This window comes from Halichoeres trimaculatus, unplaced genomic scaffold (assembly GCF_033239565.1).
Source record: "Halichoeres trimaculatus isolate MK-OKI-2021-1 unplaced genomic scaffold, fHalTri1.1 fHalTri1_scaffold_2, whole genome shotgun sequence".
NCBI classification, from domain to species: Eukaryota; Metazoa; Chordata; class Actinopteri; order Labriformes; family Labridae; genus Halichoeres; species Halichoeres trimaculatus.
In genome coordinates this window covers 3,048,135-3,058,643 of record NW_027437180.1, presented here as the reverse complement: position 1 = coordinate 3,058,643, position 10,509 = coordinate 3,048,135, and the positions used below count along the sequence as shown (strand labels likewise).

At 41.0% G+C, this 10,509-nt stretch overlaps 1 long non-coding RNA gene across 1 annotated transcript; it reads left to right on the top strand.

The window, feature by feature from the left end:
- Positions 1-4,887: 4,887 nt before the first annotated feature.
- LOC141801584 (uncharacterized) lies at positions 4,888-8,007 on the top strand. Its single transcript, XR_012599412.1, has 3 exons — positions 4,888-4,998; positions 5,820-5,872; positions 7,928-8,007. It is a non-coding gene; the product is annotated as an uncharacterized LOC141801584 (long non-coding RNA).
- The last annotated feature ends 2,502 nt before the right edge of the window (positions 8,008-10,509 follow it).

The following is a 10,509-nucleotide window of genomic DNA, read 5'->3' as shown; positions in this document are numbered from 1 at the left end:
AGGATGGCTGTAGACTGAATGAACTGCAGTTAATCCCTTTTAATCTGATTAAATCTACCATTCTGATTCACGCGGGCCAAACTAACTGTCACTTTTCTTTTCTTCTGTTACTCAGTGAAAACTGGAGGGTTCAGCATTGAAGCCTGTCGCAGCATGGTCGCTCTGCTGGATGTATCCTCTTGTCTAAAGAAGTTACTTTTTAATTTTCTTGTCTCCAACACACATATAATCACACTCATAAAATAATACTAGTTATTTTTTTTAAAGGTGCAAGACATCCAGTTTATGCTCCAGCTTTTGAGCAGAAATTTTGTCATGAACCAACATTTCTAACAAACATGCTTTTATTTTGAAAGGTAGCAAGAATTCCAGGTAGGGAAGCCATTGGAAGCTAAAGCTAATGCAGCTAAAGATGTATATTACTCCCCTGAAAAAAATCATAGTGTAACAGGTAAATGAGTTAAAGGTGGGGAAAGTCTCATCATGTGACCTGCAGCTTTGAACCTTAACGTGAGTTATGGACGTCTCTCACTGGAGTACTGAACAACGATGAGTTTGTTTGTTTGTGGAACAAGATCAACATGTTCAAGGTAAAAACCAAGCCAACAAGTTAATGTTCAAAATGACTGAATAAAGGAAATCACTTTATTGAAGTGACAGAGGCTGAGTAAGACTGTGGCTGTGTCCGAAATGGCATACTAACGTACCACATACTACATGGTCGTTGTGTATATACTGTATACTACATGCTATAAGTATGATTAGAGTGCCAACCGTTTACACTGTAGTGTACTACTCAGTTTCCCATGATGCATTTCAAAACCTCAGATGACAAAAATTGGAAGCACACATAAGTCTATGGAAGCACACCAGGCTATCAAATATCTCTGTTGATTCGCCACATTTGAAAGTTTTAAGAACATTTTAGGCGAGAAAGTCATCACGTAGAAAACCAAAATGTGGTCATTTGGGCCATAAAACGCACGGATACAAAATTAATTTCGACCTTTCGGACATTCTGTAAAAAGTGCCAATATGCTATCGAAGAAACTTCCGGTCGGCTCCAAAACAAGAGCCTAATTTACAAAAGCGTTAGTGAACTTAAAGGACATAAAAAAGGTGCTTTTATTTTGAAAGTGCTGGTGGATGATTTTTAGCTAACACCGGTCTCAAGACAAATTCATCACTCTTCAAAAAATTTAAAAAATATTACTGCTCGCAGACACCGAAGATGATCCGTCCGTCGCCTCAGGCACTTTTTTTCTATGTACTTCCGTTTAGGTTTCCCTGTAGAGCTAAGTCCATTTTAGTTGCTTCTCATCTTGTCATCTCATTCATTATTTATGTTTATAAATACGGGGCTCGCAATGCATTATGGGGCGTGTCGGTGCGACTAGTATGCCCACCTCCCATACTTACAATTTTTACCGATATAGTATACATCCGGGTATTTCTCGCGCACACAATCTTTTCATACTAGTTAATGTGAATGCACTACATACTTTTTTTGACGTCACACTTAGTATGAGTAGTACGTTTGTATGCCATTTTGGACACAGCCTGTGTTCTAATAAAGTTTTAAGTAACTAAAAACCCTCTTCTGTTAAACCAGGACATCTTCCAACAAGTTGATTTTTCTCAAAGAAAATCCCTCTCACCCAGCGAGCTCCATCAAGCACTAATGACTACAGGTAGACTATCAGTCTCTTTTTTTGTCCACTTCTGATGTTAGTAATATCTGAGGAAGTGTGGTGAACTGAGTAAAGGCTCCAATCTAAATGTTTTTCTGGGGTCTTATCATGTAAAAAACAAAACACTACCATGATGCATTAAACTAAAGTTACCCTTTTCAGAAGCATTATGCAACACAAACTACATTCAAAAGCAGAAAACAGTGCACCGTGTTCAAAGGAAGTACTTACTACACACTACATTCAAAAGCAGAATACAGTACACACTACATCTCAAAACAGTATGCACTACCCACTACATTCAGAAGCAGAATACAGTACACTATGTTCAAAAGAAGTACTTACTACACACTGCATTCAAAAGCAGTATGCAGTAAACACTACATCTGTCAGGGACCTGGTAAATGAACCCAAAGGCTCGACACAGTCGAGTACAGGAAACAAGTCCAGTCTTTATTGACGTCAAACAGGCAGAGGAATCGACAGGGAGCAGGCAGAGGCAAGGTCAGCCAGAAACTGTCCAAAAAAACAGGCAGGCCAAAAACAAGTGGTATCCAAACACTTGGCAGAAGGAAAAACCAAGAACAGGCTAAGGTCAACACTAGTCACATGAGGAAACAAGACTTTCACTAAGGTTGAAGACAATCTGGCACAGAACACAAAGAGACAGGGGTTTAAATACACAGGGTAGTGATTGCTAACAAGCCACAGGTGGTGCACAAGGGGGAGGGGCTGAAGCAGTCAAGCAGGTGCGAGAAGGAGCAGACAGGAGTGAAGTGACCTGGAAAGGTAAGAAGAGGTAAATCAAGTACTGAAGTAAAACAAAACAATCATTGTCCCCAGATCAGGGCCCTGTTCTAGGAAGCAGGATTACTGCCTAGCAAGGTAGCTTTGAGGATAGGTTCCGGATTCCCTGTTCTACGACAGGGGATCACTCCTCAGCAAGGCGAGTCTCCATGGCAACATACGCTGAACAGCTAACCTGCTCCGGGGCAGGTTAGGTTCCAGATTGAACTCGCAGACTTGAAAAACCCCGCCCACTGACCAATGAGCCCTCACGAAAAAATGGCTTGTCCGTTCTTAGAGGATCCCGTGGAAATCGGAGCTCGAGGAGCACTCCGGCGCCCAAGAGTTTTCAGGGACCGCACCGACCCACTCTCTTTTTGGGATGACCACCTTTATGAAAGTTACCGGTTTTCCAGGGAAGGGTTGGTAGTACATGACACTTTCTACAGGTAGTTAAAGGGAATGAAGAACTCTCATTGCTGTAATAAGATCTTCAATGCCAACACTTCTGTTCCATGACAATATTTTATTGCCCATATTAAAATTGTAACAGGAATTCATGTAGGGCTCATGTGGGCTACATATCACACAAAAAATGTAAACACGATAGGAATGAACAAATGAATAAATTCATCTAAGAAATAAATTAGGTATGTTGCATGTTACAGTAAAAGTGCATGGTGAACAGAGCTATTTTAGGATGATAATGGTACAAAAGATTTTTTTTGCACTACACTTACGCATTTAGACTGTCAGCAATTTTCTGCCAGCACTCCTTCCGTACTTTAGCAGCAGCGACGGTGCTGCTTTTAACGTTAATTACATGTTTCAGCTCGTCATACTTCCTCATGATCACCTCCTGCTCCTCCTGTGTGAAGTATGCGCTCCTTCTCTCTCTGCCTGCTCTGACGCTCCAGACTGCTCCATGTTCGCGATTGGTCAGATGCAGCGGGCTCCGCCTTATATGCGTGCGCGCGCTCATTGCCTAGCTGGATCCACTTATGAGGTTGTTAACCAGCGTCATAAAACCGTGTAGCAAGACCGCCGGCTACTGCGCTCAGTTCAGCGAGGTAGCTCCAAGGCTATCTCGCTAGACTGAACTTGCTTCATAGAACAGGGCCCTGGAGCTGAGCCTGACAACATCTCTAAACAGTACTACCCACTACATTCAGAAGCAGTACACAGGACACTATGTTCAAAGGAAGTACTAACTACACACTACAGCTCAAAACACCATGCAGTACACTCTACATCTCAAAAGCAGTATGCAGCACACACTACATTCAAAAGCTGTATACAGTAAATACTACATCTCAAAACAGTGTGCTTTGCATATTAAATACTACATGCATATTAAAAAGCACTTAATTATGAAAGGATCAGTACTGATGTAGCACCTTTCTAGTCTTTTAGACCACTCAAATCACTTTCTACTGCCTGTCTCATTCACCCATCCTCACCACATTCACACACTGATGGCAGCGACTTCTGCGGTACTCATCCACACCCTCATAACCAACGGCAATCTGGGGTTCAGTGTCTTGCTCAAGGACATTCAGGATGTGATGGCAGGAGCTGGGATCTATCCCTTGAGCTTCCAATTGAAAGATGACAACTCTATCACTGAGCCACAGCTGCCCTGTCCTAGTACACAGTAAATACTACTACTTACCTTTGGAAGCAGTATTCAGTTCTTATGTACTACATTCTTCTGTTGCAAGTAGTCTTAAAATCAATGCCTTAGCCAGTCAGCTAAGTGTATATAAAAACTTGTACCTACTGTTTCCCACAGGGGGTGATAAAATAATGACCAAAATGTAAATGTGGATGAGCTTAGACTGGGGCAGTCATCAGACCTAGATGTGAAGTATTCCCACAGGTTGGGCTGATAAGTGAAGTGCTCAGGGTTGGGTCTTGATGTTAACGGCATTTCAGGCAGATCAAGAATGTTGTATGACAGGCTAAAAATGACTTCCTGTTTCCTTGATAAGACTTTGAAACTTTATGCATTGCAGAAACACCCCCTTCGTCAGGGTGTCACAGTCTGAACAGTGATGATTTATGAAGGTCTGAAGGACCCTTACTGTCCAGCTCTCAACACTGCAGAAGCAGGGTCAGAGCAAACACTAAGCCGCATCAGTACACAGTGATTTTACAGTCAGCATGATACAAATACTTCATGAAGCACACGCAGAGATGAGTTTCTTTTTACCTGGAGTTCAAAGACATGATTGTGTCTGAGATGTAATCTGCAGATGTGGCTCTGAGTCTCATGAATTCTGTTGTCCCAGTCAGCCACAACTGCAGGAGAAGAGTCAAACGGGTCTGGAGGTTTATGTAATAAAAGGTCATGCATGCAAGGTGATGCTGTGACAGAACTCAGACCTTATCTCTCATCCCACAGGAATGAAGATCAGTGATAAAATCTTCCAGCTGATGCTTCTGCGTTACAGCTCCTCCTCTGGACGGGTGGTGCTGGAGGACTTCATCTGCATGGCCCTTCGACTCAACTGCATGAGCAGTGAGTGACAGTTTATTTAAATATGTCGTGTTGGTCCAAGAAAAGTTTAAAGAATTTTGTCCATTTGCGTCAGGAACAGTGATCATTCAGTAACAGGTGCTATGGCAGGTGTGACAGTAGGACATATTTCTCTGGATGCTGTTGATGATTGTTGGAGACAGAAAGATCACAGATCATCTCTCAGTCACCAAAAGGCTCTAAAGTCCACATTAGAGGAGATATGAATCATTTTATTGTTAAGAACAGCTAACTTTAGCAAACGTCAGAGAAAATCCCAAACTGTCCATCAGACTGCAGTGGTGGTTCTAGTGTTAAATATAACTTTATATTTCTTTACAAGAAAGTCACAATCTGATGCCTCAGATACGATGTCAGCTGACCTTAGAGCAGATGGAGACATCATTCTTCATTTGATTCACACAGAGCTGATGTTGCTCTTCTGCACAACTTTATCCAAAGAAAAGACTTTGCTCTGTTCAGATGTGTTTTAGGAAAGGGTTAAAAACACACCCCATCACTCAGCCTCTCAGGATACCTTGTGTCAAAGTTACATGTACCCCATGAACACAGTTTGACCATTTTTAAACTTCAAATCTCAGAAAAACCTCATAAACCAATTGAAAACTGAATTTCTGCAACACATTTCAATGGACGTCCGAGCAGACTGTCTGTGCGGGAATGGCTGTACGCACTGTGATTGGCTCATCGTGTTTGGGGGTGGGACTAACCATGCCATAGGTTATAACGCAGGTGTATAAACAAGGCTTTACCAAGGCTTTTATCATGTGAAATCTAATAACAGTCTCTGTCTTTCTCAACAGAAATTTTCCAACAGTTGCATGAAGGGACGACTATGAGTCTTCGTGAATCAGAGGTAAAAGCATTTGTTCTTTGTGCAGAGCTGTACACACAGGCTGTTTTCATGTATGGGAGTGGATTTTATCTCAACACACAGAGAGATAAATCTGTCATTTTATCATGAACTTAGCACAGAAAGACGGACAAAAATGCAGGACACCAAGACCAGAATTCGGAGGGCAAAAAGGCTTTAATCAGAGTCCAGGCAGAGGTCGGTACACAGACAGGCAGTCCTAATCAGGCAGAAGTAACAGGCAAACGCGAGGAAAAAGGCAAGGTCAAAAAAGCAGGCAAGGTTCTAAACACGGCAAGACTTTATCTATAACAATGAAATAAAGGCTGGGACGAAGACTGTGAAGTACGACAAACTGGCAACAAGACAGTGACTGTGTCCAAAATCCCTCCCTATTCACTATGAAGTGAATATGCCATTTTGTAGTGCTGTCCAAAATCTGAGTGAGCATGGTCATTCACTATATAGTCCACTCAGTGTATCCCACAATGCATTTTGAAAAGTAGTGTACCAGCAATGCTCACTATGTGAGCAATATATACCATCATGCATTGCGGTTCAAACAGAAGAAATGGCTGATTACATGATTAATGATTACTGATAACATGCAACAGGATTAAAAACTGTCAGAGAATAACTCTTAGTTCTCAGTTTAACTTTTGGACGAGCCCGTCTCACAACTTCGAGCAGAGAAACGAAAAACACAGATGAACCGTCAATCACGGGTGATGCATTCACTGAACCTTATAATTCTCAAACACAGCATTAGTTGCTGCATGAATCTGTGGTTTATTTATTTGAAAAATGATGTGTAACAAGTATTTCTATATTATTTGGCTGTTAAAGAAAATTCAATAAGTATAATAGTAGTTATCACTGAAATAAATACTGTTTTGCAGTGTTTGAGAAAAATGATAACTGTAAATCCCCAGCTGTCCGTGAGCTACCCAAGAGTAATTACGTCACTGTCAGCTGCTGGCGAGTGAGTGAGTAGTATCCGAAATGTTGTTTTAATTTGGCTGTTTGAGTGGACTTCATAGTCCACTACATCTAATTCACTATGAGCGTATTCAGACCTGGACTGTTTGGTCCACTTTAAACGGACCAGGGTTCGTTTCCCATGCTGGTGCAGACTTTTCATGCAGGTGTGAACAGACACAAACGAACCCTGGTGTGGACCAAACAACCGGACCAAGACCCACTTTTTGAGCTGGTCCAAACGAACTCTGGTGCGGTTTCGTGGTTCTCCGGTGCAGGTCTGAATGCAAACCAAGGTCCATCCAAACTAACTACAGGATACATGTGCCTTTTGGGCCTATAAAGCCACCGTAAACTAACCGTCTTTGGTTCATACCTGATCCTCCGTCTTCTGTTTAGCCACGCTGTTGCTGGCATGTTGTGGGTCAGGACACACAGAGCATAGCGTCTCCTTGCTGCGCGCATTCATCTTCGCTGTTCCAAAATTGTAAACGGTGTTGTTAAGCCTTCTTTGAAGGAGCTGTTCTTGAAACTGAAAATGATTTTGCAGCTCTAATAAGAGCAAAAACACACATGTTTACCTCCATTTCCGGGTCTGTATTCTGTGTGCCGCCCTTTGTCAGTGCTGTCCAATGAGAGCACTGATCGTCACACACGTGGATGTGTTTACAGAATATAGTCCACTTGCGAAAAAGTACAATCTGAATACGAACCACACCAAACGACAAAAATAAAGTTCGCTTTTGGTCCGGACCAAACAAGTGGACCAAAGAACTTTTCTGGTCTGAATATAGCCTTAGACAGAGACAAGGGTTAGTGATTTCAAAATACAAGCATGACATAAATGTGCAGACAAGAATGAAACTATACAGACATGACACATTTTGCAGGTAAATTTTGATTTTTTAAATTGCTCTGATGTGAAACTTTGTACTGGGATGTAAACATGTCAGTTTGGTCCAGGTACCATGGTCAGCTCCCCCGCAGTTCTGGTGTTTGTGTTAAAACACCTTCTTGTTTTACTCATGTCTAACACACACACTGATGCATGTTCATAACCTGTTCCTCTTTTATTTTCAGTGGATGTACCTTTCCATGTACACCTAACCTGGCAGAAGAGAGGATCAGAAGTCAATCGACAAACAGCTGTAGAGTGAAAATGAGTTTTCCCAGTGTAGGAAACAGTGGGATTCACTTATATCTCATCTTCACTCTCCTTTTAGGGTTGTTTTTTTTTTCTCTTTTCTTTCCTTCAAAGCAGAATTGAAAATACTTGCATGAAATCTGCAACAGCTCTGACAAAACTGTACACGGCTTTAACCAGGATGTGTTGGCTGCTGAGGTATAAACTGGTACATATGACTGATACAACCCCCTCCTCACCATCCATACCTCCTCACAGACACCAGCTTTAAAGCTGCTTTTCATTGTCTGATACTGTGATTGTTTATTGACCAGGTGTTGGTCAGCTTCAGACCATCAGCTCCAAGTTTTCTTCTGTTAAACATTAAGAAATGTTTCCTCCTTTCATCTGCTGTGTATAAACAGGCCCACAGGTCAGGCTGTTGTGAAGCTTTTCACTCAGAGTGACAGCATTTTGATGAAAGTCTTTCTGCTTTGATTGGGGATGTTTTAAGTGCATTGATTAATCACTGTCTTGTTTTTACATTTTGAATAAAACAGAATTGGCATTACACAGTTTTTACCTCTGACAAGAACTTCTTCATCAGTCATAGTGCAGCTCTTTAAACAGTGAATCAGAGATCATGTCTTATTAATGTTTACAGAGTTCAACCTTTCTTGCATGAATTATTGAAATAAAATCTTTAACATACTTTGTTGCCCTGGCTTGTTCAATGCACTGGTTTATACTGAAATAAGTCATGTCTCGTCAGTCATGGTAAGTTTGAATGTTTTACTCTTTTGTCTTGTTTCGTCATTTCAGCTTTTATTTTGTCGTCATGTTTCTTCCCTCTTTTCAGGAAACTTCACATCCTGCCCTCATGTTTTCCCACCATTGTGATTGTGAGCCCCGTCCTGTTTCCACCAAGCAGTTCAGTTCACTGTTACTGGGTACGGTACAATACACATATTTTGTCTTTTCCTTTGACATCTGATGCACGGCATGGCGCACAGCAAGATGTTTTTAAAGGACAAGCCTTGTTGGCAGGGTTCAGTGGTTGGAGTCCAGTCTCCTCGAATGTCTTTATCTGACTGATAAATCTTGAATCTTAAAAAAGAAGGGATATAACCGGTGGATTATTAGTTAATTAGTTAAGGAAATTATCTCTACTATCTTGGTATGTAATCATAGCACTAATTTTTATTTTGATTCCGAATCAGGAAAAGAAATGGACTCAAAACTCATGATTTTTTCACCTGAGTGGGGTGCTGCGCACGCTGCTACCCCCAGTTCACTCGCTCTTGTCCTTCCCCCGTCTGTCACTGTTTGTTCTTAGTCCGGCTGCAACTGGAAGGTAATTTTGTTGCTCTGAACATGTGAAGCAACAAATAAAGCCATCACCATCATATTTTAATCCATGAATCTTAACATGTACTGAGTGTGTTTAGTGATAGCTTGTGGTATTTAAAGACCCACTAATCAGGGATGGGGTCAAAATTTCGGTTTTGTGTGAGCTAAAAATATTGAATGGGCCTTAAATGACAGAAGTTAGTAGATCACTGTTTAAGTTAATAAAAATGACTAATATACTACTGTTACTATGTGTGGTTTGAAGTGGAATTGGTTGCTTTTAGCTCCTTCAGCATTAGATCACATGAATATTTTTGAGCATCAGACTGCCAAGACTCTCCATGGTGCTGACCAAAGAGTAGCACTGTAATGCACCAGCAGGCTCCTCCCTTACGGCTTTCCATTTGTTATAGGCAGTACGAGCAGCCACTTTTTCTGCAGTTTTTTATAAAAGTCTTTTCAGAATCTGAAAGTTTCATAACTCCTTGTATTGTTTTTTCCCCCAATAGGCTGAAAAGCTGAAAATACTCTGCTCATTTTAGAAAGACAGGGCATCTAAGGTTTTTTTTTTTTTTTTTTCTTTTTTCAGAGAAAGTGAAGGGTGGGCTTCTTGCAAAGTGTTGGGTGGACCTGGGACTGTTGGGCCCACACAGAATGCCACCCCTGTCACTAATTGGCTGTTTCTATTTTGATCTCTATTCTATTTTTTTCTTTTTTTGAACTCTGGAGATGTGTGAAGCTGCTTTTGTGTTTCTTTACAATTTGCCTCTTTGATTCAATTTCTCTCTTTGTGGCTCTGTTTCCTAAGAGCTGAATTTTTAGATATACAAATCTATCTATCTATCTATCTATCTATCTATCTATCTATCTATCTATCTATCTATCTATCTATCTATCTATCTATCTATCTTTTCTTTGTAAATAAAAGTAATGGAGAAACAGATAAACTCAATTTCCTTCAGACTGTATTTCATTTAACTAGTCAGAACAGAGGCCAACTGATATTTCCATCTTGGACTTCAGTTTCTCACATAACGGAGTAAAACAGTTAGTAGGCTTCAGCCAGGCTACTGAGGAGCTGGAGTGCATTTTACCAACCACTAGGTGGCACTGTTGGTTCAACTTTAATTGTCTTTACAGCACAAACTGAGAGAAAGCCTCATCAAGCTACAGACTTCACACACTACAT